Source organism: Leopardus geoffroyi, chromosome A1 (genome assembly GCF_018350155.1).
Source record: "Leopardus geoffroyi isolate Oge1 chromosome A1, O.geoffroyi_Oge1_pat1.0, whole genome shotgun sequence".
Taxonomy (NCBI): Eukaryota; Metazoa; Chordata; class Mammalia; order Carnivora; family Felidae; genus Leopardus; species Leopardus geoffroyi.
This window is the reverse complement of record NC_059326.1, coordinates 77,279,559-77,301,618: the sequence shown is the minus strand read 5'-3', so window position 1 is coordinate 77,301,618 and position 22,060 is coordinate 77,279,559. Positions and strand designations below refer to the sequence as shown.

At 44.0% G+C, this 22,060-nt stretch overlaps 1 long non-coding RNA gene across 1 annotated transcript in view; it reads right to left on the bottom strand.

Moving 5' to 3' along the window:
• The window catches only part of LOC123599659, a 77,260-nt gene extending 55,556 nt beyond the window's left edge, over nucleotides 1-21,704 (bottom strand). Inside the window, exon 1 of the long non-coding RNA XR_006713253.1 lies at nucleotides 21,500-21,704. This is a non-coding gene — a long non-coding RNA (uncharacterized LOC123599659). The remainder of the gene's footprint in view (nucleotides 1-21,499) is intronic.
• Nucleotides 21,705-22,060: the final 356 nt, after the last annotated feature.

Here is a 22,060-nt window from a genome sequence, read left to right as displayed (position 1 = left end):
GAAAGAGAAGTCTATGAGTCAGGTTTCTTCAGAGAAACAGAACTAATGGGAGGTGTATATGTGTATATATATTCACATACATACAGAGAGAGATTCATTTCAAGGATGTAGCTCACACAATTATGGAGCCTGGCACGTCCAAAGTCTGCAGCAAGCTGGAGCCCTAAGGAAGAGCTGCTGTTGAGTTCAAATCCAAAGGCCATCAGAATGGAGAATTTCCTCTTGCTGGAGGGAGGTCATTCTTTTGCTGTATTTGGGCCTTCAACTGATTGGACGAGGCCCACCAACATTATAAAGTCCCATCCCCATTAAGAAGGGCAATCTGTTTTACTCAAAGTTCATTGGTTTGAATGATAATCTTACCCCCAAAACACCCTCACAGAAACGTCCAAAAGAACGCTTGGCCAAATAGCTGGGCACTGTGGCCAGCCCAGATGACACATTGAATCAGCCATCCCAAGAAGGGACGGTAAAATGAAGGACAGACGGAATGCGGAATGCATCTCTGTGCAGTAGAAACCGCGTCCCGTTGCCAAGTGTGGGCCGGGCCTGGCGTGCTGGGGACATACATGAAGCATGACCGATCCCCTAAAATACGCAACGCATCAAAAAACGCAATACTGTTTTAGGTTTTAAGTTCAAGACTGAGATACAAGCAAACTTTGTCCACCTGATTCTCTGTAGGTTCTGTAGAAATGTACTCTTGCTGCACTAACGTGCCTCAGCACCTAGAGAAATACTTTTGGGATAGCTGTTCAGAAGACCAATGCTCTGCTCCTTATGTCCACGCAAAACAAACTATTTTTGCTACCTTCACAGATCCCAAAAATTGCCAGGGAAAGGATTCAGCGATGACATCCCACCAGGCCCCACTCCGGGACCCTGTCATGGACTGGCATGGCCCATGTGGCTTTGAAATGCTTTTCAAGCTATATTTAGAGCGTCTCAGGATATAAAAATCTGATCATACGTTCCTTTATTTTTATGCTCAATTTCCCACTTCTTCCCGTGTCACTTACTTTCCACTTCAAGTAATACCTCCTGTCAGAGTATGTTGTGTCTGAAGCTCTCCTCCCTGGCTCTCTGGGGCGGGGAGCTTTCTCCCATCGAAGACCACCCTCCTTCCTTCACATCAGGCTGTCCGACCCGTCCGAACTCAAGCTCTCACAAGGAGGAGAGAAGTTCAGACCTTGGTGCCATGGTTTCCACACTCTGGGGACTCCCTGGAAACAAGGACATGACCAAGAGCACCAAATGCCCACCTCGTCACAGAGCCAACGAAGCCATTTGGACGGTTGTCAAGAGGAACCTGGGAGAAAGTTTCCTCCACCCAGATGGACACGTCGGAGGAGGGGATGTCTCAGAGCGGCACGGGTGGTAGAAGAGTGTTCTGGAAATAGGAAGTTATTTAAGATAAGATGTGAAGTGACGCGCTTATCATCTTGATGAAGACAACATATATCCAACCTTCAAAAGGATCAACGGTACAGAGTTCTCACCTTGCTTTACATTTTTAAACTCAGGGGGCAGATGTCATCTTTTCTAGACTCGAGACTATGTGATAGTCAATTAGCAGGAAAGATGAAAAGTAAAATTATAGCGGTATAAAGGGACTTTGCACAATGGCCTGAGAAAAAAAGACCTGTGAGGATAGAGATGACCCTCACACGGCGAAGGATAAGATGAATCCCGTTACTGAAGTAACATCTTTCCTGACTCATGAGAAAAGGCATTCTGCCAGCTTCTACTCGAGGCTTTAGGGAAAAATGATTTTTCTTATTCAATATAACCATTTTCGAGATTCCTTGACTGTGAGGAAATGTTTCTAAAAGATTTTTAAAAATAGAGACCTTTAAAAAATATATAAAAGGGGAATTGATGGCTGAATTGTTCTTCGCCCCTCCTCCTTCATTTTTCTGGAAAGCAGTGCCAACACAGAATGTGAATAAATGTATCTATCTGCCGGGAAAAAGTGCCAAGAAATTGCCATCAAATTCCTGGAGTTTTAATTTTAAAAAGAATTAAGGAACTATAACTTGTCTGGTGTTTCTACCTTTGATATCTTCTCGTATTTTCACTTGGCCCCTTTAAATGGAATTATATAAAAACTACTGAGACCCAGAACCTTTTTGCTAAATTCACAAAAATCAAACAAAATCATCAAAACTCATGACATCTGACCCCATGATAATTATGGAACCAGTATCAAATGGTCCTCAGGTAAGGACATTTTAAAAATGAGGGGTGTCTGGGTGGTTCAGTCAGTTAAGCGTCCGACTTCGGCTCAGGTCATGATCTCACAGTACGTGGGTTCCGGCCCCGAGTCGGGCTCTGTGCTGACAGCTCGGAGCCTGGACCCCGCTTCAGATTCTGTGTCTCCCTCTCTCTCTGCCCCTCCCCGCTCAAGCTCTATCTCTCTCTCTCCATCAAAAATAAATAAAACATTTAAAAATTAAAAAAAAAAAGAAACAGACATTTTAAATGTCACTATGTGATTAATTTAAAAATCAGCTAAAACTGGGGCGCCTGGGTGGCTCAGTCGGTTAAGCATCCGATTTCAGCTCAGGTCACGGTCTCACGGTTCGTGAGTTCGAGCCCCGCGTCGGGCTCTGTGCTGATGGCTCGGAGTCTGGAGCCCGCTTCGGATTCCGTGTCTCCCTCTCTCTCTGCCCCTCCCCAGCTCGTGCCCTGTCTCTCTGTCTCTCTCTCAAAAATAAAAAAACATTAAAAATTTTTTTGAAAAAAATAAAAATGAGGGGCGCCTGGGTGGCTCAGCCGGTTAAGCATCCGACTTCAGCTCAGGTCACAATCCCACAGTTTGTGGGTTCGAGCCCCGCATGGGGCTCTCTGCTGTTAGCACAAAGCCTGCTTGGGATCCTCTGTCTCCCTTTCTCTCTCTCTCTGCCCCACCCCTACTCTTTCTCTCTCTCTCAAAAAATAAACATTTAAAAATGAATGATAACGTGCCTTCTGCCACATTTGGTCCCAGTGCTGCAAAGTCGAGCAGTGTAGACACAGGGCCACGTCTGGAAGAGGCCAGGGGTGTTCCTCCATCACCTTTTTGTCCAGCCAAGATGAATCATAGCTCCCTGTACGTTCATTCTGTACTTTTCTTCATGGAGAGACTGGGATTAAGAGCTATATCATCTGTATCTTCCCTCATTTCTGAACCGTTTCACTGAAGGAAAAACAGCTTCTCTCCACTGCATCAGAAGTAGCACCCAGTCCCACAGGCAAAAAGTGACGTAAAGTGACGAAGACATCATTTTTTTCTTCCTTCCCTGCTAATGATCAGATCAAAGCAATCTATTCTCCCCCCCCCAACCCACGTCTGTATCTCTATTTTTCTATCTTTCTGACCCCCACCTCGCTCATGTTTCTGAGTGAGCACTGGGCTTAGCCTTCGACCTTAGGCAAGAAAGAAATCACTACTCGGCTAATAAATAGCAATTGAGAGCAATGTCCTTCCATGAGAGGGAACGTTCTCTCAAACCAATACCAAAGGGGGAAATGTAACCTGTCCTTACAGTCATCTGACTTCCTGTGATGGTCTCCTGTTGACATAAATCCTCATACTGCAAATTCTTTTCTAAAGGCGTAGCTCAGCTCCTGTTTTCTAATTTTATGAAACTTTTAGCTAATATCCTAACCTCATTTCAAGGACTTTTCACTCCCTCCGTCACTTCCAGAAGGAAAAGGAAATTATTGTAAAAAGGAGACTATTCTTTAAGGAAAGTCATCAGTTAGATAGTGAAGAGATTTAAAAGCAAATCTGAAGAGTTAGAAAGTAATAACAACAACAAAAAAAAGAAGAAATCTTTAGAAATAGGGATTGCATCCGTAATATTTTAAAGCATCTCTGTTGACTAAAAGAAATGGGTTCATCAGTAGGGTGCATTAAACAGAATCAACGGACATGATTTCTAGTCTGAGGATAAACGTGAAAAAAAAAAAAAAAAAAAAAAGACTGCCAAGCCAAGCTTTGTTTGTTTGGAGAGTTTCACTCAGAAGGGACAACTGTAAAAACATCTGTATTCAGCTGCAACTACATTTCCTTCACCACAGGGCAGCTGAGATCCATCCAACATCTCTTCTAGGACATCAGAAAAAGATGAGCCTAATTGCTTTAGCCTTGGCTGGTTAAATAGTTAAGCGCAGGGCTGTGCCTCGCTGTGTGCGAGGGGAAATAAACGATCTCGGGGTGAGATCGAAATGTAGCATCTTGATGGAACCTCCCTTTCCAAGAAGCTTTCCCGAGCGTGCGGTCTGAACCAGGGTCAGCTTGGGGTGCTCGCTAGGACTCTGTGGCCTCGCGGCAAATGGGAGAGGCTTTTCAGTCGGACGCTTTCAAAGACTGTGCCTAAGAAATTTATTTTTCCGAATGGGAAACCCAATCTTTTGGGTGGGGGGGGGGGGGGAATGAAGCCTCTGGACTGAAGCTAGGCAGTGTTCTTTTGAATTTAAGCTGAACAAAGTATGATCTTATGAGACGAATTAGGCTCATCCTAAGAGCAAAATGGACTAAACTTATTTTGCTAGAAATTGGCTGCTACTGTTCACGGTCTTTTTCATTCCATGTTTCTCCCTGGATGTTCTCGTGGTTGTAAATATAGTTGTAGCCATACAGACCATGCCTTTCTCACAGCTTATGCCTCTTGGTGTTCTAATATGACGTCCCTCCCCCCTTCCTTCCCCAACACAGTGGCCAATTCGAACAGACAGCTACTGGAACATCCGTGAGACATCTGGAGAAGCCACCACCACTGAAATGCTGTGACAAAAGACACTTGACCCCAGACTCTCCATTTTCTCAAACTTGACACCCCCCTCAAAGAGGAAGTCGCACTTTTGTATAATGCCATTACCTTATCCCTTCATATGATGTAGCATCCAACTATTCTATGTAATTTGGAACTCTCTACCTCATTACAATTTTGTCTTACTAATGCTTCCTGTCCGTGTTGTTTTGTGTGTGTGTGTGTGTGTGTGTGTGTGTGTATGCAGTCACTTATTTTCATTATTGTATCGTCCCAACGTTCCTAAAAAGGGCAGAAAAGAAAGAAACCCCCATATACAGTTACTTGTGGGCAAAGGGGTTGGGGTGCAAAGGCCCCTGGTATGAATCTCCCATGAAAAAGGTGCCAGAGACCTATCTGCATGCTGACCCACTTGGCTTCCCGTAGAAAAGCAGACACCATGTAAGCTATAGTCGTCATGCTGTATGTTACGTCCCTTATAATTGGAAGTTCGTACCTTTGGACCACCTTCCTCCAATGTCTCCCTCTCCCCACATGGATACATGTTCCCTGCCCCTTCTGATAACCAAATGTCTGACCCCTTTTTTTTTTTTTCAGATTCTACATGTAAGTGAGATGACACAGTATTTGTATTTCTCGGTCTGATTTATTTCACCTAGCATAATGCCTTCAAAGTTCATCCATGTTGTTGTAAATAGTAGGATAGCCTCATTTTTCATGGCTGAATAATATCCCATTATATATATACCACGACTTCCTTACACACTCGTCCATTGTTGGGCACCTAGGTTGTTTCCATGTCCTGGCTATTGTAAATAATGCTGCTACAAACATGGCGGTCCACGTATCTTTTTGAATTGGTGTTCTCTTTTCCTTTGGATATATGTGCAGAAATGGAATTACTGGATCATACAATAGTTCTATTTTTAATTTTTTAAGGAAGCTCCATACTGTTTTCCACCAATTTACATTCCACCAATTTACATTCCCACCAATAGGGCACAAGGGTTCTCTTTTTTCCATATCCTGTGCCAAAACTTCTCTCTTGTCTCTTTGATAATTGCCATCCTGACAGGAAAGAGGTGATATCTCATTAAAGTTTTAATTTGAATTTCCCTGGTTACTAGTGATGTTGAGCATCTTTTGAGGTACCTGTTGGCCTGTCATATATTTTCTTTGGAGAAATGTCTATTCAGGCCTTTCACCCATTGTTAATTAGATGATGATGGTGATTGCTATTGAGTTGTATAAGTTCTTTATATGTTTTCATTGTTAACCTTTTATCAGATATATGGTTTGAAAATATTTTTTTCCATTTCATAGTTTGTCTTTTCACTTTGTTGATGGTTTTTTTTCCGTGTAGCTTTTTAGTTTAATTTAGTCCTACTTGTTTATTTTTCATTTTGTTGCTTATGCTTTAAGTATTATGTCCAAAAACTCATTAGTAAGACCCATAACAAGGAGCTCTGTTCCTATGTTTTCTTCTAGGAATTTCATGGTCTCATATCTTACATTTAAATCTTTTTTTTATTAAAAAAAATTTTTTTTATTATTATTTTTTATTTTTAATATAATTTATTGTCAAATTGGCTAACCCACAGTGTGTAATGTGTGCTCTTGGTTTTTGGGGTAGATTCCTGTGGTTCATTGCTTATATACAACACCCAGTGCTCATCCCAACAAGTGCCCTCTTCAATGCCCATCACCCACTTACCCCTCTCCCCCACCACACCATTAAGCCTCAGTTTGTTCTCTGTATTTAAGAGTTTCTTGTGGCTTGCCTCCCTCCCTCTCTGTAACTATTTTTTCCCCTTTCCTTTCCTCCATGGTCTTCTGTTAAGTTTCTCAAGATCCACGTATGAGTGAAAACATATGATGTCTGTCCTTCTCTGACTGACTTATTTCACTCAGCATAATACCCTCCAGTTCCATCCATGTTGCTGCAAATGGCAGGATTTCATTCTTTCTCATTGCCAAGTTGTATTCCATTGTATATATAAACCACATCTTCTATATCCATTCATCAGTTGATGGACATTTAGCCTTTTTCCATAATTTGTCTACTGTTGAAAGCACTGCTATAAACATTGGGGTACATGTGCCCCTATGCATCAGCACTCCTGTATCCTTTGGATAAATCCCTAGTAGTGCTATTGCTGGGTCAGTGAGTAGTTTATTTTTAATTTTTTGAGGAACCTCCACACTGTTTTCCAGAGCGGCTGCACAAGTTTGCATTCCCACCATCAGTGCAAGAGGATTCTCGTTTCTCCACATCCTTGCCAGCATCTATTGTTTCCTGAGTTGTTCATTTTAGCCACTCTGACTGGTGTGAAGTGGTATCTCAGTGTGGTTTTGAATTGTATTTCCCTGATGAGGAGCGACATTGAGCATCTTTTCATGTGTCTATTGGCCATCTGGATGTCTTCTTTGGGAAAGTGTCTATTCATGTCTTCTGCCCATTTCTTCACTGGATTATTTGTTTTTCAGGTGTGGAGTTTGGTGAGTTCTTTATAGATTTTGGATACTAACCCTTTATGCTATATGTCATTTCCAAATATCTTCTCCCATTCCGTCGGTTGCCTTTTAGTTTTATTGATTGTTTCCTTTGCAGTGCAGAAGCTTTTTACCTTGATGAGGTCCCAATAGTTCATTTTTGCTTTTAATTATGGAGCCAGTTTCACTCTTTTACATGTGAACATCCAAAAACCCCAGCACCATTTATTGAAGAGACTATCTTTTCTCCATTCAATTTTTTCGGCTCCCTCGTCAAATATCAGCAGACCATGCATGCTTGGGTGCATTCCTGGGCTCTTGATTCTGTTCCATTGGTCTGTTGGTCTGTTTTCATGCCAGCCCCATACTGTTTTGATAACTACAGCTTTATAGTATAGCTTGAAATTAAGAAGAGTTTTACTTCCTGCATTATTCTTCTTTTTCAGTTTCTTTGGATATTTGGGGCCGTTTGTGGTTCCATGGAGAATTTAGGAGTGTTTTTCTACTTTTGTAAAATATGCCACTAGAATGTTGATAAGGAGTGCATTGAACCTATAGATGGCTTTGGTAGTATTGATATTTCAACAACATTAATTCTTCAAGTCCATGAACACAGAAGGCCTTTCCATTTATTTGTATCTTCTTCCATTTCTTTCACCAGTGTCTTGTGGTTTTGAGCGTAAAGATCTTTCGCCTCTTTAGTTAAATTTAATTCTAAGTATTTTATTGTTTTTGGTGCTACAGTAAAAAGAATCAATTTTTTTATTTCTTTGTCAGAAATTTTATTGCTAGTACATAGAAACATTACTAATTTTTGTTTATTTGTTTTGCAACTTTACAGAGTTCATGGGTTAGATCTAATAGTTTTTTTGGCTTGGTCTAATTGTCTTTAGGATTTTCTCTATGGAAATCATGTCATCTGCAAATAAAGACAATTTTAATTCATCCTTTCTAATTCTGACTCCTTTTATTTCTTTTTCTTGCCTCATTGCTCTGGCTGGGACTTCCTGTTCTACGTTGAATGGTTGTGGTGAGTGCAGGCACCCTTGTTTTGGTCCTGATCTTAGAGGAAAAGCTTTCAGTCTCTCACCATTGAGTATGATGTTAGCTATAGGCTTGTCCTATATGGCCTTTATCATGTTGAGAAATGTTCCTTCTATGCCTAAATTGCTAAGAGTTTTGGGGTGCCTGGGTGGCGCAGTCGGTTAGGCGTCCGACTTCAGCCAGGTCACGATCTCGCGGTCCGTGAGTTCGAGCCCCCCGTCGGGCTCTGGGCTGATGGCTCAGAGCCTGGAGCCTGTTTCCGATTCTGTGTCTCCCTCTCTCTCTGCCCCTCCCCCGTTCATGCTCTGTCTCTCTCTGTCCCAAAAATGAATAAAAACGTTGAAAAAAAAATTAAAAAAAAATAAATTGCTAAGAGTTTTTATCATAAATCATTGATGAATTTTGTGAAATGTTTTTTCTGCACCTATTGAGATGATGATAAGATTCTTTTCTTTCGTTCTATTAATGGGATGTATCACACCGATTGATACGCAGATTGATTTGTGTTGAAGTATCCTTTTGCCCCAGGGATAAATCCCACTTGATCATGGTGAATGATTCTTTAAATGTGCTGAAAATTTGGTATGCTGGAATTTTCTGTTATTTTTTTTAAGTCTGTTTATTTCTTTTGAAAGAGAGAGCAGAAGAAGGGCAGAGTGAGAGGGAGAGAAAGGATCCCAAGCAGGGTCCCTGCTGTCGGCACAGAGCCCAACACGGGGCTTCATCTCACGAACCGTGAGACCATGACCTGAACCAAAACCAAGAGTCGGATGCTCAACCAACTGAGCCACCCAGGCACCCCTGGTATACAAGTATTTTAATGAGGACTTTTTCATCTATATTCATCAAGGATATTGGCCTGTAGGAGTAGTGCCCTTTTCCGGTTTTGCTATCAAGCTAGTGCTGGCCTCGTAAAACTAGCTTTGGAGTGTTTCCTGCTTTTTGGTTGTTCACGACAGTGGTGTTTAATGGCTGGTATTTCCCTGTCGAACTTCTTGTTTTGTTCATGTACTGTTTTCCTATTTCATTTAGTTGCCTGTCTGTGTTTTCTTGTAGTCCACTAAGTTTCTTAAAAGGATTATTCTCAATTTTTTGCCTGGAAGTTCATAGATTTTTGAGGGGGGGGGGGGCAGTTATTAGAACTCTCTTGGTTTCCTTTGCCGGTGTTATATTTACCTGATTTTTTTGTGATCCTTGATTCCTACATTGGTATCTGTGCACTTGAGTAATGACCCCCCTCTTTCACACTTTAAAGGTTTGCTTTGACAGAGGCAATTCTCCACTATTCAGCTCACTTTGGGTTTCTGGGTGTTTCTGCTGGTAATGTCTTTGGGCAGGCCAGGCCTGCTCCTATGGTCTATTTGAGCCAAGGCAACTGTTTGAACTCTCAGGATGGGGATAGGGGGTGTACTGCTAAGGGCAGTTGGGTAGGACCACTGGCTTGGTTCTCTACCCAAGTGAGGCTGTCAGATGGGCTCCATGGTTGTATGAATTCTCTGATCAGGCGTTCAAGATGGTCAGGTCTGGGCACTATCTTCAGTAGTAGGTGGACCTCTGAATTAGCTCCCCTGCCCAGACAGGGAGGGAGGCCAGGACTCGGGGCCTGTACAGCTCATGGTCTGGGGACCTGAATCAGGCCTGAGTATGTACGGAATTCCCGGGATGGGTGAGGGCACTGGTTTTGCTCTGCAGAGAGGGGAAGCCACAAGCTCTCTGTTCAAACGCCATGTGCAGAGAACTGTCGATTGAGATATGCAGCATCCTACAGGCTCTGGTGAGCTCCCCCGGCCATATTCAGAGATGAGTGGGCTGCGTATTAGATTCCCTGCCTGGGTGCCGAGGGAGAAACAGCTTTAAAACAGGTAAGGCTCAGGGCACCTGGGTGGCTCAGTCGGTTAAGCATACGACTTCAGCTCAGGTCACGATCTCGAGGTCCGTGAGTTCGAGCCCCGCGTCGGGCTCTGGGCTGACGGCTCAGAGCCTGGAGCCTGCTTCCGATTCTGTGTCTCCCTCTCTCTCTCTGCCCCTCCCCCATTCATGCTCTGTCTCTCTCTGTCTCAAAAATAAATAAACGTTAAAATAAAAAAAAAAAGGTAAGGCTCTTGGTTTATGGTCTTAACTCAAGGTGACCTGCAGCCCGAGCTTTCTGACCAAACAGGGCCACTGGCCGTGTCCTGCAAACCATTGGCTCTGCCTGCCCGCCTCTCAGCTTGAGCACCTCTGGGCCACACAGCACCCAGGAGTTGTCACCGGCCTTTCTGGTCAGATGGGGCTGGAAGACACTCTCCCTAGCAGGTGGGGCTGCGACTCAGCAGCTTGCCTGGACGTAGACAAACAAGGCTCTGAGGGCGGCAAGATTCTTTGTTTCGTGACCCAAATAAGGCAGCTCTGCACCCAGCCACGTTCTCTGGTCAGAATATGTCCCTGACGTGGTTCTGCAGATGAGCAAAACCGCTGGTTGGGATTACTGCTTGGGCCCTGCAGCTGTGAACTCAGTCTCCCCAGATTCGTGCACAGATTGCTGCAAGCCCCTCCCCCCTTTCCCATCACAATCAGATTCCGGGTGGCTGGGCCCTGAGATCCCCCTGTAGTCTCCATGATGCCAGATCAGAGTACGGGCATCCAGGAAGGGACCCCCAGTGCTGGGGAGGAGTTGCTCGTCTTCCCCCTCGCCCACCTTCCCGTTCTCTTTTCCCACTGGAGGAACCACCGGAGGTCAGCAGTGACGTCTCTGCATGGTACGGGGCTGCCCTGGGGGAGGGGAGATGTGGTCCACAAGCAGCCTCTTCTCTTACTCTTCCAGGGCAATCTGTCTTGGTCCCTGAGATGCAGGGTGCTTCAGCCTAACCCCTGTGCTCTAGGATTCTTTCGGTGTCTTCTTGAATAAATATTTGCTGTTCTTGTGAAGGAAGGCAAAGTCAGGAACCACCCATGTTGCCACCTTGGTGACATCATTCTCCCCGGAAATGCAATCCACTAGGTAAAATACACACTTACAGAAGCAAATGTATTTGCATTTATTTGCACGTATGTGAACAGTCATAAAGAAGCAGTTACATTTATGACTAGGCCTATTTCTAATTGAAATTTATGAGATGCACGTTGTGAATGAAGAAACTAGTTGATGGTAACTGGAGGCTAAGAATGGATTTACATAGCGTCTCAAAAAGGAAACTTGTTGCCGTCACGTACAACAATCAGAAGACACAGTGGAGGAAGAGTCTGGAACAGAGACAAACCGGATTTGATAACGGGAAAGGCAGAGAAAGGGAGGAAGGGGATCAAACATGTTATTCTCTTCGCAGTTACCTACACAGATGAAGAATATTGCTTCCAGTAGAGGTTTCCAGGGATCACACAGATCGGGTGATACGCCCATGTAGGGCATCCCGTGTATGACGAAGTCAATGCTGAAGGCCACCCTCCTCACTTTCATGCTGCAACTACTTAATAACACTGTGACTATTCCCCCTAAGCCCGTAGGTGGAACCTGGCCCCAGAGTCACACACTGCCGAAGCATTTGCCAAGCCAGTGTAGCATCTGTGACAGAATCCAAGTTTTTACCTGCTACTTCTACTGAAAAGAATTCTTTTTGAGAGAAGAAATACCAGAGTCGAGTAAGGAAACAGTACTAATGGGCTGATGGCAACAGTGTGAAAGGTAGTCCCGTTAACCACAAGAACAACTAGGTTGGTAGGCTCAGGATTTGGGTTCCCCATTAGAGCCCCCTGTCTTCTTTCAAAACATATTCCTTAGATAAACTATAATGGTAGAAATACCAGTCACGCTCACCAATAGCACCACTAATGATAATAACCAAGGAAGGCTTGTAAGGATGTAAAAGGATGGATGTAAAAGGTCGCCCAATTTTCATGGGACGAGAGTTGGACACAGACAGAATACTGTCTAGAAATCTGTATGGGGCCGATCCCCACGAGCTGTCTAGCCAGGAGGTGACAGTTGGCCCTGGTGAGCACAGGAGAGGCTAGCCACGTCTCTTGGTACGAAAAGCAACAGGGGGACCCTGATCCTGAAGAATTGAAGGGAAACCTGGCAACCCATTGGAAGAAGTTCACGTCACTCCTGCAAGGAGGTCTCATCAAAGCCCAAGATGACTCTGCCATCACCCCCTAACACGGAACAGATTAGAAGCATTGCAAGTTTGGGTTAAATTTATGGAGAGTTTTAATGTCCTGAAGTTTTAATTTGCTCTACTTGTAGCATCTAAGGGTTCCCAGGTGGGAGCGGATTTGTACATATTGGTGTGAGGCACTGCGCTAATTATTTGCCCCCTTACAAAGTCGAGGATGAACAACACCCCTAAAGCTGCAAATATCCCGAGGGTGCCTAACACACTCCCCTAAAGGCTCACCTGGTCGGCTGTGCGTTACCACTCATGCTCATATCTCTTTCGAACCCTGACTAGTGAATGTGAGATCTTAACATTTGGGGAAGAGGGAAACGAGGCCACGGTGTCCGAATATTTGGATGGGAATGACGGAGTCGGATCAGCTTGTTACAAAGGTGACAGGCTTATGAAATAACTATAGTAGGAGTTATTGCAAGCCAGTGCAAGGGGCTGACTACCTCAACCTCTCGAAGGTAAACATTTAGATTCAGGAGCTCCTAGTTATAAGCTCGATTTTTAAATTTCCTACACATACCAGACACAGTGCAAGTTATCGAAGCCCACCTTATCAAAGCCAAATTAAGGCTCAAACGTGGACCTCTCTGATTCCAAAATGTTTTCTCTTAACAACGATGCCATGGGTCTCTAGGATTCACTGTGGTGTTTGTCTTGCTTTGGTTCCATCAAAGGGTCTAAAATTCTGCTTTCAGGGCGCCTGGGTGGCTCAGTGGGTTAAGCAGTTGACCTTGGCTCAGGTCATGATCTCATAGTTTGTGAGTTCAAAGCCCCGCGTTGGGCTCTGTGTTGACAGCTCGGAGCCTGGAGCCTGCTTCAGATTCTGTGTCTCCCTCTCTCTCTGCCCCTTTCCTGGTCATTCTCTGTCTCTCAAAAATAAATAAACATTTAAAAAATGTGTTTAAACTTTAAATAAATAAATAAATAAATAAATAAATAAATAAAATTCTGCTTTCAACATTGTGACAGAGGCCCCACAAAATTAAGACTCTCTAGTTTAGCCTGATCTCCAATTTATCTGTATAGTACTTTTCCGGAACACAGATACATTAACCCTCGAAGGATAATATTGGTATTTAATTAAGATTAATGAGAAGATAACATTTTTATAAAGTGCTGGAAGTACAACAGTGGATACACCTGACCTTTGCTCTTGCAAAAGCTTTATAATTCCCCGGCAGACACAGACATGTGATTAATTCCACTGGGCAGAGGGCTATCATGGGGCTCCCTATACGCTCACAGAAAAACAGTAGAACTCAGGGTAGAAAAGCAGAACCTGGAAAGCAAGGGTGGATCAGGCTGATGCTTGAGGATGTTTGGGGACGCTTGACAGAAGAGTTAGCATTTAGACTGAATCTTGAAAAGATTGGAATTTTGCGTTGGAAGGACTGTGGGAGGGCACAGCAGGCAGACAGAAACCAGCTACTAAAAAAGAAAGGAGTGAAGACGTGGAACCATAATGATGGCTAACACTGGAACATGTTTTCTGAGCCAGAACCTGGTCCAAGGGCTTAAACTACTGCCTTATTTAATCCTGCCAACCACCCAAAAAGGTAAGAAGGCTACTGGCCCCCACCTGACAGATCAGAAAGCCCGGAGACATGGAAAGTAATGTGCCCTGGTTTACAAAATCCCTAAACGGTGAATGAGAAGGTGGACCCAGGCTGACACTCTCCAGGGTGCGCACAATGTGTTTGATGAGCTACGGGTTGGCTTGACCGGACATTACATACATGTGAGGAAAGGGGGTGACCAGATGCGCAAGGACACCCGCGTGGGGTGCGTTGTCTCATCTTCCAAGCTAAAGAGTTTGGAGCTTATCCAAAAGGAGTTGAGGGACAATCATTACAGAATTTCAAACCAAGAGAATTAAATGTGTTCTAGGAAAGTTGTTTTGGCAGCCCGCGTGGATTGGACCAAAGGAAGAGGGAGAAATTAATTACAGGGCAAATTGCAAGGGAACAGTCAGGGGACACAGGACCAAGAAAGTCCCCTAAAATCCACCCAGGTATCTCCTCTGTCGAGTTAGTGAGAACCAAGGAGTCATAGCTTCAGGAGAAGACATCCTGGCGGGTGTGTCATGTGGACCTCGGAAGACAGCTGTGCTCGAGAGACAGGTGCGCGTGTAAGACAGCAGCAGAGGGTGGGGCTCCTGCTTATTACGATCACATCTTATTACGTCTTATTACGGTCTCTTCTCACAAGTCAGAAGAGAAAAGGCTCCTCCTGTCCCCTTCCCCGGCTCCCACATCCTTATGCTCTCCTGTTATTTCTTCCTGGTCCTCCCTCCCTCACTTGTCTCCCTAACTTCTAAGCAACGCGGCTTATTTCACAAAAGGAAATGAAATCAACAACGTCCCTCCGACTCCTTGTAGCTTCCTTGCTCCTGCCTTTAGCTTTCGTTGGCTTCTCAGCCAAGCTGCTCGAAAGCAATAGAAGTGACATCTTCCTCCCCTTCCCTCCCTTTGTCACCTTCCGTGGATGCTTCCACCAACCCCCATCTGTGCTCTGCCTCCAGGACTCCACAGAAGTGACTCTGACAAAGGGTGGCAAAGAGGTCCTTCTCGTCAGAACTCCTAGACACTCTCCAGCCCTGATCTGCTGGGGTCTCCGTAATCACTCAGTATTTTAGAACTTCCCTCGGCCAAATTTCAATCTCCTTTCCAATGTACAAACCTGTCAAGTGGTATTTTTTTTTAACTCAGTGTTTAATTTAATAGGTGGATCTTTAAAGCTTCAGAGAGAGATACCAATTGGAAGATTTGTTTGTTTGACTTTTAACAGATTCTATTTGCTAGAAATACAGTTTTCTCTGCCCTTTGCTGGGAACGTCCATTTCCTTAAGCTATTTCACAATTTAGGTAGAGAAAAAGCTACCTGAGAAAAGAAATTCATCCACGGTCTCCGTGGACATAACCTAATGAATACTCTTCCCTTGTGGGGATGAACTGCCTCCCTCTTTCATTTTTGAGAGGATTCACAATGATGTGATGCTGTTGCAATCTTTTTTGTGTCCTCTGGGACCCTGAGAGGGGTGTTTCCTGTGGACTTTAACAAAAATAGCATAAAATAAAAAGCATAAAAACCATTCCTAAAGGGAGTTCCCCTCTACTTGCTCTGTGGGGTGCTGCTCTATTCATGAATCATTTAACAAAACCAATTAGATTAAAAATTTTTTTTTCCAAGGCCAGACTAAGAGATACAGAGTGAAAACATTCCTATGTTGATAGCCCCTCCTCACCGTACAATTTCCATAAATTACTTGTAGAGTATATATGGATCAAGCCTTACAACCCCACGCTCTTCTTGCCAGAGTTTATCAACTCCTGATGCAGGTTCCAGATAAACAGGCATTGTTCCATGACAAATGCTCCATGTAAAGATTGTAGAAGGATCAGCTGATACAGTCATGACTATGACACTAGTCCCTTAGGATTCTTCTTCTACATAGTGTTTTTAGAACTCAACTTGAGGTCCTCCTCTCCATGCCATTAAAACTGGTGTTCCTTGGGTTTTTTCTTTGGTCCACTGGTCTCCCCTCTCTCATCACCCTGGGCGATCTTGGTATTCTCAAGGTTTTGACAATGTGTATAGACCGGACATTCACAACCCTGCCCGTCCCCTTCTTTCTACCTGTGCTCAGAGCCATCACCTTCTGGATGCAGAAGTCTGGATATACCACAGGCTGGCCACCTGTGTCATCCCACACACCCTAAAGCGGGCCTGTGATCTCCTCAGCTTCCCAACCAAAAGGGGTGCCTCTTAATATTTTCCCAATCATAAATATTAGTGCTATCGGCAAGCCAAAACCTCAAGCCAGAAATTTTAGAGTATCCTTAGGTTACTCCCCCAAAACAAACTCTTTGTTAAGCATGCTCCTATCCCTGCCCCCAGCTCTCCAGTAGATCTCCTTCCCCACAAATTTGTTTCCTGCTCTTCCTGGAATAACCCCTGACTCTAAAGTCAGTGTTCAGGGAGAATCGCTATCTTCTGCATGCCCCAGGTAAATAGGGAGCATTTTTCTTTCTTTCTTTTTTTTTTAATTTTTTTTTCAACGTTTATTTATTTTTTGGGGGACAGAGAGAGACAGAGCATGAACGGGGGAGGAGCAGCGAGAGAGGGAGACACAGAATCAGAAACAGGCTCCAGGCTCTGAGCCATCAGCCCAGAGCCCGACGCGGGGCTCGAACTCACGGACCGCGAGATCGTGACCCGGCTGAAGTCGGACGCTTAACCGACTGCGCCACCCAGGCGCCCCGGGAGCATTTTTCTTAAAGGTAGTTTGACATATTTTTGTACGCTTTTATCTGGGATTTTTTTTTTCAGTCACCACGTAGGGAAATTTGTGAGCAAAAATATTTGGGTCCAATACACACAATCTGTTGCTCTTGACCAAGATACTGAAACTACGGCTTAAGAAGAGAGCACACAAGAAATACGACACCTGGGGCGCCTGGGTGGCGCAGTCAGTTAAGCGTCCGACTTCAGCCAGGTCACAATCTCGCGGTCCGTGAGTTCGAGCCCCGCGTCGGGCTCTGGGCTGATGGCTCAGAGCCTGGAGCCTGTTTCCGATTCTGTGTCTCCCTCTCTCTCTCTGCCCCTCCCCCGTTCATGCTCTGTCTCTCTCTGTCCCAAAAATAAATAAACGTTGAAAAAAAAATTAAAAAAAAAAAGAAATACGACACCAGGCATATCCATTAGAGAAGGAACATAAATCCATAATTAAACTGGTAGCCCACCTTCTGCGTGGCTTGCTTGTCTGTACTGTGAATTTGATCAAATCCAGAAACTACAATATCAATCACTTCACAAGAGGGGAGAAAAAATTCTCCCAACATGCATTCCACTTACCAATATGTCACCCTAACGCAGAACCTATCTACGCGGGCCATTTCCCTGTATCTATCTACTCGAGTCAAATTAAACGATCTGGTCATCTCATTTTGATTCCCCGTACGTATCCACTGCAAAAGAACTCCTTCCCCCCAAAAAGGAAAACAGTCCAACTGAACAAACAGAATGGTAAAAAGAAGGGCTCATTTCCCATCCAAGTGACTTGTTCCAGAGATATAAATGGGATTCAATTGCATATGGGATGCCTGCGACTTTCAGTTTCCAAATCAGCAAGATAGAAATGTGTATGTCCACAACTTGTTTCGTCTGAGAACCTAGTTGCCATCTGGCCCATTCAACTATGTCTAAACTTGGGAAATGATTTAATGAAGCTCGTTCAAACCCTGTAAGTATTGCCCGTTGCTGATGCGAATGAATAAGATTCCATTTTCAATTGATCGAAACCATTAATTCACTCAACAGATCTATAAACTGGCCATTGATTTTCACAGAGGGAAATGATTTGTCCCAAACAATTACAACTCTGAAGTGGAAATTGAGCAGCCCTAGCCCCCACCCTCCCCACAATAGATTCATCTGTGTTGACAACTCTGAGTCTCCTTGGTAAAGTCTGAGTCATTTTATCCCTTTCCCTCTGAAATTTTCTACACGGGGAGTGGGGGTGGGGGGGGTGGGGGGGAGGAGGAACCAAACAAACGCAAAGTGTTTTAATATAGGTGCCTCCCATGGGGGTCCAGCTGTGGTTGTAGAACTGACTTCACTGGGGAACCGTTTACTATGGGGGGGGGGTCTAATTGGGAATGAGCTCCTGGGGGGGATGATTTCAGAGTGTGAATTAATCATCATTTTCAAAGGATGGCACCTGATTTTTAGCAAGTCATCTACTGCACTGTGTGTTAGCTTTTGCAATCAACAAGTCCCAAAAAGGCAGATGCGTTGCTAAAAAGGCAAAGTTACAAAAAGATTTTTTAAAGTTTTGACTTCGCTGGTACACACATAAACGGGTCAGCCATTGTGGCGATCTACTTTTTTAAGATGCAAAACACCCACATGTGCTACCTAAGACAAACTGTTGAGTGTAAAAGTATTTCAGACTGAGAGCTGAGTATACGTTAGGCAGGTGTCTCTTAAATCCCAACTGACTGGGATACAGGCGGACATTTGCCTAGAAAAGCTTTAGAGTGTTTAGTGAAACTCAAAATAGCAACACAAACATTGACTTAAAGAAAAACAAAACAAAACAAAACAAAACAAAAAAAACAGAGCTCCTTAGGTCTTCTGGCACGGCCCAAATGGGTTCTCAGTGTTTTTTATAACTACATTTAGGGTGGCGGATGATGCACTTGGTGATAAAGCTTTTTATTAATAAATAATTCAGTAGCCAGAGAGTGTAAAAACATCGTTTGTTTTGTGGCTGAGCGGCTTGTTTTCTAATTATAAAGCGGCTGCTAGGCCCGCAGCGCCAGGCCTGAGTGATTTCACCAGGTTTGTTCTGTGGTTCCCCATTGTCGCCCTTGAAAAGAACATTCCCACAGAGCGGGCTCTAAAGACAATAAACATCATATGTAAAAAGAAATGACATAATATTCGGCACTGATAAGAGGCTTTTCCCAGGAGCTGCGTGGGACCGTCTGCTCTGGGTGCCTGGAAGGAAGTGTCCACACAGGCAGTTTACTGGGGCCTGGGGCAGGCTCCACACAAAGAGCCCAGAAGTGGCCAGGTCCCTCCCTGCCTCTGTGAAAATCAATCCAAGGAAGTCTGATGCCATGGAACAGTTTCCTGTCCGCTGTGTGGGAAATTTAACTGAGTGCAAACGGCCAGCAACAATGGGACAATATATTATCATAAACAGGAAAAATAGCATTGGCCACGGAAATCAATGGCTGGAGTTCATGAGGCATTCATGAGATTGACAAGTGAATAAATTAAAACCAAAAGGTTAGGACACTGAAAGAGAAGTTAATTTTATGTCTGCCCTGGAGCTCCCCTTTTCAGACTCAAATTAAGACTGTGTATAATAAAATGAACATAAAGTCTTAGATGTACAAAAAAGACTTCGTGAAGACCTACATCGTCCGAAAACCAGAGATTCTTTCATAAACGTCCCCATGCATGTATAGTCGTTGCTCATGGCGCATTAACAACCCCCTTGACAGCGTGACCAAAGACTTATTTAAACGAGTTTCTTGCTTTAAATAAACCTGCTCTCAGCAGCCAACTGTTCATCCAGGAAGTGATGTGACATCCCAATACGCTGAAGAAGTTTACTCAACCAGAACCAAATGGAGATGTGTGCGACTCGGCTCTTTTTAAAGAACCCGAGGAAAAGCCACATGAGACCCCTCCAAAACCCCAAATAATTATGAACAACAGAACATAAGTAATTCTAAAGCAGACTTCAGCTAAATAAACAATGATCAATCCATTTCCCCGCCATCGTGGTTTGCCTTTTTCAAGAGGTTTTAAAGTTGTTTTTTTTTTAAGTAATAAAATGACTTTAATTAGAATTCACCACTGAACCTTGGTTTTGCAATGAAGTGTGTGTGACCCACCAAATTCTTTCTCCTAATTTCTATTAAAGGCAGAACGTTGTTCAGTAGACAAAGCAATGGGCTAAGGATTTTGAGACAATTAATTCTAATCCACATTTTGCTACTAACTCACCAACTTGCTTTGACAAGTAAGCATGAATCTACTGCGTGGTTTATGAACATTTGTTTTAAGTTATTCCAAAGCACGAAAGGGTCTGGTGACTGTTGCTAGTGAACAGATCTATATACCCTAGTATTTAGGAACTGTCTCTCAAGTTTGTCTCTGGCAAAGTTTTGCGTGGACTTCAGGGATCTTTCCCTGCTTTGGTCACTTTAGTCTTTGATTTTGGACTAGGATGATCTCTTTACACATCGTGGATTATTGATGGGGTCTGATATTTTGGGTAGTTATAGGATTTCATCTTCAGGCCCAAAAATTAGCCCAAGAATTTCTAGCCTCATAAGAATAGTCTTCCGGACATGAAAGCAGAAAGTTAATACCAGGGAGCCAAATTCTGGTTTTATTTTAAAATAAAATGTCCACTATACTTTTAGGAAGGTACAGAGAAGTTAAGAAATAACATTCTTCCGATCTATGTATTATTTTAAACGTGGCAAGAGCTTAGGTATTTTTGGGGTTTGCTTCATAAGGAGTTAAAAATAAAGTCAGATTTATTTATTTAAATTAGTCCAACCTCATTCTTAAACCCTTGGTCCAGCAGCCGGTAAAAACACAACGGAAGCGGCCAGCAGAGGGCAGGATATAACAGCAGAAACCGTCTGTTTATCTGAAAGGTAAATCCTATTAGTTCTACCAGACGAGAAAAAAAAAAGAAAAGAAAAGAAAAGAAAAAGGATATAAATATATATAGTTTTATGTGAAGCAATTTCTGACCAAAGAAACAAAAATGCGGGCATCAAAATATGAATTAAAATGCAGTAGGAGGGCTTCGGGGCTTCCTGGAAAAGCAGCTGCGTTTGGTGACGTGCCCCCAGGAAGCCACCTGCACACTCCTGACTCCATTTTGTCTCTCAGCACGCAAAAACTAGCAATTGACTTCTTCGTCCCAGCTTTTTGTTTTTTCGTCGAGATTCGACGCCACTGAGCAGCACACGTGGCCAGGCTCAGGCCGGCTGTGCACCTGCGTCGCCCCTTGGGCCCGGCTTTTGCCCCTGTCCTCCTCCACCTCGCCCCTGCCCCACGGCACAGGTTTCTCACCTTCTTTGCTGTGCCGGGAGTCACCAGAAGGTTCAGAGTGACGGCAAAAAAAACAAAACAAAAAAAAAAAAGGCACAAAAGATGGCCCAGAAAGCCCCAATCGTCCAAAGAGCCTGTACCTCCGGGTTGGCCCTCTGGGTCTTGTATGTCTTTTCATAGAGTCATTGAAATTAAAAATAGAATGCTTTCATTTAGAGCTTAGGCGTTGGCCCTGCTGTCTCCTCCCTGGACCAGTCCAAGGCCAGGTTTTCATGGGTTCCCTCCCCAAGGCAGCCCACCCTTCCTTCAGCTTCTCTCCACCCACAGCAGGAACCCCACCACCAGAGGTACTCACTCCCTCTTCCCCTTTGCTGGCTTCCACCGTGGGACTGGATCCCTGGTGGACCCTGACCCCCCACCCCCAACTGTTCCTCTGTGGCCCATCCCCCGCGCTGCCCCCAGCTGCTTACTCACCAGGCTCCTAGCCCTCATTCTTGCTCAGCTTTGGGTTTTTTTGTGTGTTTTTTTGTTGTTGTTGTTGTTGTTTCAATCTTTTCCTCAGGAAAGCAAAGTAAAGGCCAAAGGCCAAAACGGACGATTAAAATAATCACAATAAGAAGAAGGGACACACTCCCCAGGGTCTAAGGGCATTGCATAACTCCCAGGACTCCAGTGAAATCACATCCTTTGGTGAGTAAGACCTTGGTAATTTGAGTAATGCGTGGGCTCGCTTTTTAAAATTCATTGTTACGAAAAGGAAACACACACACACACACACACACACACACACACACACACAACTTAGTTCCTAAGCAGCTGCATCAGCCAGTGAAATCGACATGCACTGCAGGTGAAAACGCCTTTCCTTCCCCCCTACCGACAGTTTAGCACATTTCACTTCAGATATGGACCCAAGTGTGCTGGGTGGCAGCTGGTTTGTACAGAAAGGTGAAATATACCCAGCACTTTCAAACATTCAAGTTCAAAAAGAATGAATGAATTCTTATTCATACTTTTAAAAGAAATATATGTGGC